At 42.5% G+C, this 10577-nt stretch overlaps 1 pseudogene; it reads right to left on the bottom strand.

Annotated features, from left to right (window-relative positions):
- Positions 1 to 6338: 6338 nt before the first annotated feature.
- Positions 6339 to 10564, bottom strand: LOC100895225 (methylcytosine dioxygenase TET1 pseudogene; annotated as a pseudogene).
- Positions 10565 to 10577: the final 13 nt, after the last annotated feature.

Genomic DNA, 10577 nt, shown 5'->3' with positions numbered 1-10577 from the left:
TGGAGTCCAGTATCTCACAAGTTTAATAAGATAATTTTAATAAGGATAAATTTATAATGAAGGGAAGAAACCAGCCTAAAAAGGCTGAGAATACCCAAAATCAGAACACCTCTCCCTCTACAGGGGATTACAGTTCCTCATTAGCAACGGAACAAGGCCTGATGGAGAAGGACTGTGTGCCATTAACAGAAGTAGGCTTCAGAAGGTGGATGATAAACCTCTGGGAGTTAAAAGAACTTGTTCTAATCCAATGTAAAGAAACTAAGAACTTTTGAAAAAGTTCGAAATGCTAACAAGAATAGACAACATAGAGGAATATAAATGAATTAACGGAGTTGAAAAACACAACATGAGAACTTAGCAAAATATGCACAAGTTTTAATAGCTGAATTGATCAAGCAGAAGAAAGGATATCAGAGGTCGAAGACCAATTTAAGTAAAACGAGAAGACAAGAATAGAGAAAAAAGGATAAAAAGGAATGAGGAAAGTCTCCAAGAAATATGGGACTATGTGAAAAGACCTAATTTACGTTTGATAGGTGTACCTGAGTGCGACGAAGAATGAATCCAAGCTGGAAAATACCCTTCAGGATATTATTCAGGAAAACTTTCCCAACTTAGCAAAGGAGGAGTCCAGACAGGCCACAAGTTTAGGTCTGTCTTAATAGCTCTGTGCTTTCATTGGTCAGAAACAACCGAAGGGAACTGGGGCGTAGACAATGCCATGTATTTCTAAAGCATAGTGACACCATCAAATATGCTGTCTGCCTTCAAATCTGAAAGGCATGTTTTCATGGCCGCCACAGTCCGTTCTTGCATTGCATGGATCTCCTTGAAACACATGTGGGGAGCATCTTTCATAGCTCCAGTGGGCCTCCCTTGCTGAAGGGAAAACTGACAGGAAGGTTTGTAGAATTACAGACCTTTTCTCTGAAGTTTTGGGCCACAACTCTTCCCTTCACTTCTTTGCTACTCAATTCTTCTCACCCTCAATTATCACCATTGCAAATCTTGGTGGCTTCCCTAGTGGGGTGACCCCAATTCTTTATTCCTGAGGGGACTGACACTTCAATGATATGCTTATCTGGATAATGAATTCCGTGTATGCCCAAGGTCATAATGGGTCAAGGAAGCACAAAAAATATCCAAGTGAATCAACTGGCTTCACATACCTTACTCATCTCTCCCTTCATACATTGTATAAAGGCAAGATTGTCTTCCTGCTAATTACGATCAATTATTTTTGCCAGTATGGCAACTCCTCATCCCCTGATGACCCCTGGGTGTAGTAGACCAAGGTATCTGAATGACAGTCATGAGTTGTAATTTAATGGAACCTTGAGTCTTTTACCCAGAGTAAACCTGCTTTGGGAACCAGAATCTCCAACCCTGAAGAGCCAAGACTTCCAGAGATGGGAAGTCAGTCTCCTAGTGAACTACTAGAAATGACAATACATAGGATATTCCTGTTTTTATCCCTTGGCTTCTAGTATATGGTACTTCTATTGGAGACCCAGCTCAACAGACACCTAATTAAACACATAATGTATTCTGAAGGGTGGCATTCTGCTTCTGTGAAGTTTGAGATACTGCTTTAGTTGTGTTCCTAGAAGTTATGCTCAATATCCTAAGGAAAGCTGCTTCTGGTAGTTGGGATTCACTAGTATAACGTTATCTCATGGTCATTAGCCCCATTTTATCCTGCACATGCCTTGCTGTGAAACATGTCCACTCCTTTGATCCTCTGCTGTGTTGGGTCACTTACCAGCAGATAAGGAATTCTGGAATCCATCAAATCACTAATGGTCAAGGCTCTGTGGACAAGAAAAGCAAACACATGCCCAAAACAAATACCTAACTGCGAGTAGAAACCACTGCTCATCCCAGAATAGAGGCTCAATGTAGATCTGAACTGCCACTAAGTGGCCTCCTTGAGCAATACATCTGGGCTTCAGGAACCATACATGGATCTTTTGCCACTGATGCCATTCTATAACCCATCATTCCAGTTCTGAACTGAACAATGAAAGCTAGCTAACTTGAACTGGCAGAATCACTTCATCTACTTGAATGTTCAAGTGCCTCTTCTGGTAGATGTCTTTTAAAGATACTAAAATCATAATTTTGGTGTGACTCCCATATACTCATAATTATGCCCCTCTCCCAGTCCTCCTTCCTTCTAATAATCTAGTCCCTTTCTAAGACCCTGACCACACAAGAGGCCATTGGCCACTGCCCAGGCATTTAGAGAAATTCTAATCTTGGGCCACTTTTCTTCCACAGGAAGTGGATAACCATGTACAACAGGTCTTACTAAAGACTGCTTCTCCACTCCCTTGGAACAGCCCCAGATATGGCTATAATGCACAAGCCATGCATCTTAGACCATAGCTTGCCAACCCATCTGTAAACAGGCTTCAGCTTCAGTTGGTCACATGGCACTACTCCATTGGGCCACTGATGGGATGTGAGGAAGGAAGACTGGTGCAAATAGTGTGGGTGCCCTGAGTCTAAGCCACCTGCTCATGCAGCTTACACTCTGGTTCTGTCAGGCTTGGTCTCAGATTAACCTCTTCCATCTTATAAACCTGAACAGGTCTAGTGGAAGTCTATGGTGTTGTAGATCAGACAAACCCATTTTATAATAAGCTGTTTTGAAAACAGGATTACTTGGTACCTCATAACCACAGCCCAGTAAAATGCCAGGAGCTATTTCTCAAAAGATCTGCTATTGCTGTAGACAGAACTAATTGTAAAATACCAGGTATCTCTCTAGTGATAATCCCATTTATTCTGCATCTCTTCCTACCCCTGGCACCTCCAACACTTGTCTGTCGGTTCCTACGATTTAAGTAGTGATGCTTGCACCAAGGCCTGTACCTGTACCTGCTGTAGCACTCATTCCTGCTCTGGGCCCTCTTAAAGTTGGAAGCCTTCTGTGACTTTTGATATATGGGCCGGGGCAGGATTCAAAGATGATAGATATCTCCAGAATCCAAAGAGGCCTACTACTTATTGTGCCCTCCTCTGCGATAGCAGATGCAAGATGAAGGCGCTTTCTTTACTCTGGAGATGTTCAGTGTAACTCTGGACCTAATTAAATACTTCTGACATGATGGGTTCTAAAAATTCTTTGCATTTGTGTGTATTCTCTGGAGCATGTGCCTTAAGGCCTTTACAAAGTACCTCATGTTATTTTGGCACAATCAACATGACACCATTGGATCACTGATGTGCTCTGGGATGATCGGGTAGTCCATGTCTTCTACGGCTATACTATGGCAGACAACAGTAAAGTAAATGTGCCCAAGGCAAACTGTATGAGCCTTACTTTCTATCCCGTATGAATATGAACATTCTGATCATCTTACACCTGGAATAGAAAGCAATACAACTGCCAACTTTATCATGCATTCAAAAAGCTTTATTTTGGTGACGAGACCAGTTTCAGAACAAAGTTGATATGGCAGTTAACCTAGAATAGTAATTTAAAGGACTAGAAAAATAACCAGTGAGTAGGTCTGTGGATCCAGGATACTAGAGACTGTTTAAAGCAGGGCTCTATTCTAGGTTTTAGTCTATGTAGTAAATAAAGGAACCATGATTATACTTCCAATTTCTGGATATTGGTGTTGACTCAAACTGTTCAGTAATCCTCAGTCTAGTTATTCCTTCCTCAATGTACAGTTGTCTGAGTAAGTTATCACAGGTGCCTTGAGGAATTGAGATAATCATGGTATATAATGGGGGCTTTTTCAGGGCTGTTCTACTTAAGGATTCAGGTACCTCTTCAAGGAGTTCTTGATCTAGAAACTGACACAAGTTTGGGAATTGGGACTGACATTGACTTCACTAGTGATTATCTCAGGCTCCTGATCCTCCATTTTTGTCTTGCTCATAAGTGGTGAGCAGAGCCTTGCTGGCTACATATCTAATGTCGGTCTTTGGGGAACAATACTTAATCTCCACAACTCTCGGTCAAGCCCCACTCTGACCTTTCTGGCTCTTAGAGAACTGCAGCCTTCTGACTTGATAAATGTTACCACCTGGCCTCACTATAGCTTCCTTATCCCCATAGGTAGTGATCAGCCTATGTCTGTGACTACCTCTGCCATGTGTTCTGGCCTGAGGAAAACCATAACTGCACTACTTAGTAGTGGTGGTGTTCATGTCATCATTTATGATGGCCTTGGTGAATATTGTCTCCTGGATTCTGCCACTGGACATGATCTTCTCCCCTTATGTCCATTACAATGTTCCCTTCACCCTTCTATCCTCCAGGAAAAGTATTTTGCTTTGCTGAGCAGTGGCCATCACTACTTCTCAGGCTTACAAGAGACACCCTAGTGAAAGAGTTCCCCTGCCCCCATCACAGGACATGCGATGGGTGTGGCTCACGTGTTCGACTGTCATGCGTACTTAAACACGTTACACGATGAAGACCGTGCAGATGGGCAGGGAGGACCCTGTGCTCCAGCCCCATAGCAGCATGCAAGGCAGGAATCTGACTCCTAAAGCTCAAATGGACGTACTACAATGCACTATCTTATCCTTGCCATCTGAAGACAGCTTAAGTGTTAACTCAGTGGGCCTTGTACCTTTTTGTAAGGGCAGAGGGCCAGTGTGACAGCTTGCCTATATACTGCGCTCTGGTCTGGCATCCAGACAAAGTTACAAACTTGAAGGATAAATGTGCAAGGTTTGTGTGGTGGATGTGGCTCTCAGCAGGATGGCTGGGGAGCTGGAAAGGGGATGAAGTAGATCTTCCCCCAGAGTTTGGCTGTTCAGTTGCCAACTCTCCCCTGATTGCCCCTGCCAAGCTCATAAGTTCATATGCTCCTTTTCTCTTTGCCACGCTGTTCTGTTCTTCTGTACATCTTGTCTGCTCACCTACTCATCTGTTTGTGGAGCCTGGGGTCTGGGGCTTATATGGGTACAGTATAGGGAAGCATGGCAGGCCAAAAAGCAACTTTGAGGCATGAAAATGGAAATGCCTAGTCCCGTTTAGAGACACAGGTATTCAGGCTGGAGAGAGTGGGACCTTTGCTTGAGGAACTGCCCTCTTCTAACCACTATTTCCCTGTCTGTTTTCCCCTCTGAAGAGGCATGTTAGAATATGGATAACGACCAATCTTAGCTACTTCCTGTTTGACAGGTGGTGGTAGAATTTAAGGGAAAACAGATTCCTCAGGTTTATTTAAGGGTGTCAAAAAAAAAAGCCACTGTCTGAGACTCCAGTTGCCTCCCCATTTGGAGTGAGGTGTGTTCAAACCCCTTATGGGAATGGGAGCACCCCTGGGCTCCAGCCCCACAGGAGTGTCTGAGGTGAGAGCCTGCATCTCCCCAAGCCCAGGTAAGAATGTGTTACAATGTGCTCAGTGGAATGGGTGGGAAGCTGGAAAGAGGATGGACCAGAATTGACTACTAGATGAGCTGAAGTGTCTAATTTGCAGGCCAAAGTCACCAGGGAGAGACTTGATGTGGTAAACATGGGACCTTCGGAGGGTGAATGGTACCTTCCAGAGGGTGGAAACGGTGATTTTTTGAAAAACAAAAGCTGACTAAAGCTGTTTGTGTATGTGATGCCCAAAAGCAAACACCAGAGCTGTTTGCATCAGGCCATCTTGGCCTCTCCCTCCTTTACTCCTTTTTTCAGAACACATATTCCAGTTAAGATGGAACTCTATACAAAAGGATAAATGATTTCTTGTACACAAATATGCACAAAAAATAGACAATAGATTCTTCAAGTTAATTTTAAAAATAAAGTGCTTCTAAAATATACGTTTACAGTTAGACTCCAACAATTGATTACTAACAATGATACATTTCACACAGGAGAAATATTTTAGAAAACATTTCATAAGTTCAAAAGAATATGCTAACTTTCTAGTAATGATTGGAAGATGTTAGAGCACTGGCACCGTGAAATAACCCAGTTTATTTTTAACTGGGTGCATGTGGTCAAACACCAGGAGCTGTGTAGTGTTAACACTGCCTTAATCTTGCATCACAGAACATGAACCTGATAAAATCCTCTAAAAATGACTTGTTTCATAGTAAACGGACTTAATTTGAAGCACCAAACTGAGTGATTCTATCAAGGCTAATGCCTCACTGAAACATTACTTTCTGTATTTAAAACTAGAAAACTCTCGTGTTGCTTCAAATGTGTACCTTCTACCAATTGTCAAAATACAGTCACAGTTGGGAATAACCACCCCTTTGTATCTCAGACTTGAAACTGGTGATATGAAGATACAGTAAATGACAACATGACTTTAACACCTTGGAAAAAATGCGCTGTACTAGCAATGGCATTAGGAAGAGAAAAGTCTTCAGACACAAGTTATAGGCCCCCGCAATGTGTGAGCATAAGGGGACACAGTGACAACACTATCATGGGTTACTCTTGATGCTTTATGTGAATTGAATCAAATTTATCTTCAGAGGACAGTTCCGGACCTTCAATAGGTGCCTGGTCTTTCTGAGGCCTTCATTTTCTTCTTAGCATCTTTAGCCTCAAACTTAATCTTTAGTTCCAAACCGTGTGGGGCTTATTCAGGTTTTTGTGCTGGTAACCAGACAAGGGAGAGGTGGGTTGGATGATTACAATTGGGATGCTCAACGGGAGTGATAGAGCGCAGCTCTCCCCAGACACATACAATCAAAACCAAGCCCTGAGCAGGTGCAATGGCCACACCACCAATATTTGCATCCAAAAAGCTGTGCTCACTGACCAATACTTATCAATGTGGGGCAATTTCTGCTAAGCAGGTGACAAGGGTCATTAGATATGGGCTTCTCTGATAGAAGCTCATCTGCTTCAGAATGCTGCTCATCTTCTTCCATTGGAGAAGAGGCAAGGTCTTGGAGAGATGAGGAAGGAGGGCTACTTGTTTGGCTGATAAGAAATTAGTGGTTCAGTCACACCACTGGCAGGCTCAGAATTAAAGGGCTCTGTCACAGACACAGAGGGTGGGGAGAGGAGAGACTTTGCCAAGCTGTGAAAAGCCAGGGCCTTCTGCAACAGCTGTATTGATGCCACTGAGTCTTCGCAAAGCATTGTGCAGTGGGGAGTGTGGCTTAAAACACGAGGCTGTTGGATTAGTTAATGTAGTTGGTGTGGCTGAAGCAGTCTTTGGGAACCAGGAGAAGCCTGGAGATGGCTCTTTACTGGGTGAGAAGATGACATCAGCGAATAGGTTTTACTGTTGTCTGAACTTCGGTAAAATGGGGATTGGTTTTACTGTTTCCTTCATGTTGCATTGTCTCAGCTTTATCCACTGACCTTATGTGCAAGAACTTCCGTCATGATCGCAGCTGCCTTCTTCCCAGAATGTGGAATGGGCTGAGTGAAACACATTTTTGTTTTTGTTTAGTAGTGGGGTGCCAGGACCTTGATGGCCCCAGATTTAATTCTGGCTTCCACTCCTTTCTTGGAGCTGAACTCATCTGTGACTGAAAGTTTATAAAGAGGTAGCACATGGAGCTGCTCATCTTGAAGAATAACACTGAAAGAGCCTTTATCTCTGAGTTAAAATACAAACCACCTTGTTTCCATTATTCATGTTATGAATGTCCCTGTGGGGTTGGGCGGAGTTCAGGCAAGTGGTGACCCAGAGAAGGGACAACCTTTTTTGCCCTTTCTTGGCCTTTTTACCCTTTTTTGCCCAAGCCAACATTCCTAGGCAACATTTTCATATTCCACCTGATTCTGATAAGCTACTGGAGCATACTGCTTATAAATTGGAGCTAATTTTGTGGCCAAACTCTGCAAGTTATCTTCAAGGTTTTGTGTAAAAAAAGAGCTTGGATTAATTATAAATCTTCTAGAGCTTAGGCTTCTACCAAACTCGATTAAAGTACATACTCCATGAACAGATGAGAATGAAGCTCCACAAGTCTCTGGATCAATTCTTTGACATGTACAGGTACAATTTTGGGGTGGATTTTGTCTTTTTCTTGGATGTGGTCTTTTGTTAATGATGAACCATGATTTTATACACTTGACAGTGGTTTCTGTACTGTACACCAAAAGTACACTTAGGAGAAGGGCACGTTACATGCCACAAGGCTGGTTGGTGTACTTGCAACTCTTTGGTCCTGTGGTTTTATATAATCGAACTTAGTCACTGAAGAAAGTTCTGTCTACTGTTGCAACATCTGCTTCCATTTGAGTATGGGCTGCTTCCTGACATATCAGCAGAGTCCAAATTTTTGCTGCTGTCAAGTGTCTGGTTACAATGACCCACTTCATTATTTCTTGGTGGCAACTGAAAATTCTTGGAACAACTTTCCAGAGAAGTTATCCCTGGAGCAACACTGGTTGTCAGTCTTGGATGAGTTTCTTTTGGTATAAAGAGAATGAATTTTTGACTTCTAAATATTCATGTGACTTTGTGGATGCTTGATTAGTAGCTGAGCTGGTAGGTGAGTTGGAAAGTGTAGTTTGCCCATTGAAAACCACTGGGTTGCATGAACTTTGTTTTTCCAAGGATGGACAGTGATGGTTTGACTCCTTATAAGTTTCAGTCTTGGAGGTCTGTCTTTTTCTTCCTTACAGTGTAGAGGATAGCTTTGCAGCTATGAAGCAAACTGGCTATTGTCTGCTCTAATTCTTTATCCTTCTGATCTTGGGGAGTTCTCTGAAGGGGATTCTGAGTTGAGTCAGGACCTCTATGGCTACCATTTACTCCAGTGTTCATCTTTGAGATAAGAGACTTGGTTGAACTGGAGATCCATCTTTTGGTCCTTTACCTGGAAATACTCTCAGGAGTTTTTGGCTGATCACCTTCAACATAAGTCATCATGTTAGTATATACAATGGAGTGTAAAGAATGTGGAATGGAATTTCAGTTAAAGCCAGGCTGCTGGAACACTAAAACATGACTTCTCCCCTTGGGATGATCACAACTCACATCAGTAGCAATGGAGTTCATAGCATTGTTATGGTTTCCACTGTCTTTTAGGAATTTATAAGACTTGTTTTCCAATGTCTTGCCAAATTCTTCAATACTGAATCTTTTAAATAACACATTGTTTCCATTGGTAAATAGTATACATGCTTATTGCCATTTACTAGATTGTACAAACAAGTTTGCAGGTTTGGTTCATTTCTTTCCAACCTCAATTTTTCTAATTGTCAGCTTCTGAAACATTGACACTGAAACCTTTGTGATCAGTTAAATGATTTCCTGTTTTGTATCCACTTCACCTCATTGTTGTCATGGTTTCTTGATTCTTATATTTTCAACAAAATGTGGGTTCCATTCCAATTTTTGTTCCACATGACCACATTTACTGTAGTCCATGGATTCTGACTTGGGGCCATTTACTGGTTTGTTGTCAAAATCTGCCTTTAAAACTTGGGCCTGCGTTTCTCTCTGGAGCCTCTTGTTTTCCTTTGTAACTTCCAGATTCCTCTTTGCAGGCTCAACACGAGCAACACGTGGTGCTAAACCAGGTCATCAAGAGATCCTTCAAAGTTACTGCAAATCAGCAGGAAGTTGGATAACCAGTGAAGCATGGAAGAGTCCTCACTCTAGGGCTAATGGGAACCCCTCAGTGTTAGCTGGCAGAAAGTTTATATGAACCTGCTTCTCATTTTTTTACATTACTTATACCCAATACTGGAGATACTAAATTCTCTAAGTTTGATGGAAGGAGCATTAAAGGTAGCAATTCGATTTGAAGAAACAAAGACAGGCAAGTCTGGGACAACACCCCCACTAATACCAAGAGTTTCTTGTTGCTCTAAGAGTACCAAAGACCCCTCCTTAAACTGAAATAGCACCAGGAATCTTGGGTGGATCTGGGGTCTCACCTGGGGTCTCACCCAGGGCCTCAATGTGACCTGGGTCAGCCCCAGGAAGTTCCCATTGAAGTGGGATGATAGCATCAAAGGCCTGTCCTTCAATAAGCCTCAGATATCTAATCCCATTAGGGAAGTTTAAACACCAGAAACTTCCTGTTGATTAGCAGTAACCTCTTGGCTCTTACCTCTAATTAAAGAGGGATTTTGTACACCACTTAGTCTCTGCATCAGGAAGGACACGAGTGTCTTGTCTTGGAACCAAATCATTTTCTGAGCGCTTTACTCCCAAATCAGGATCTTATAGTCACGATCACTTTGCTTTTCTAAACCTTTACAAAGTGGAACCTTTTTGGATTTCGCTATGACCAGTGGGGCTTGGGAGAGCTGCCTGCAAGAGGTGCTTCGTAGCTCCACTGTAAGCCCATTGCAAGTTAGGACTGAGGATGTCAGAACCCAGAGTCCTTATCAAAATTCATACGTGCTGCTCCGGCTCTTGTCAGAAGGCTTCTGACTGGCATGGTTGGTTTGGATTCTGGTTTTTTCTTAACATCTCTTCAATTATTTGCTTTAATTTTCCAGGGCTAAAAATCTTGACCAATGCCACATTTTTGTTGGCGGCCTTGATTTCTTCATAGCTGACCGTTGTTCTTTTCTGTTTACATCTTCCTGCCTAATCTGGAAGGACTTGCCTGGCAGGACCAAAACATAGGTACAGAGCAGGAAGAAATGAAAGCACAGAAAAGTCATTGGTCCTTTGGAA

Source organism: Callithrix jacchus, chromosome 10 (genome assembly GCF_049354715.1).
Source record: "Callithrix jacchus isolate 240 chromosome 10, calJac240_pri, whole genome shotgun sequence".
In the NCBI taxonomy this organism is placed as follows: domain Eukaryota; kingdom Metazoa; phylum Chordata; class Mammalia; order Primates; family Cebidae; genus Callithrix; species Callithrix jacchus.
Note: the sequence above shows the minus strand (reverse complement) of the source record. Positions and strands in the feature narration are given on the sequence as shown.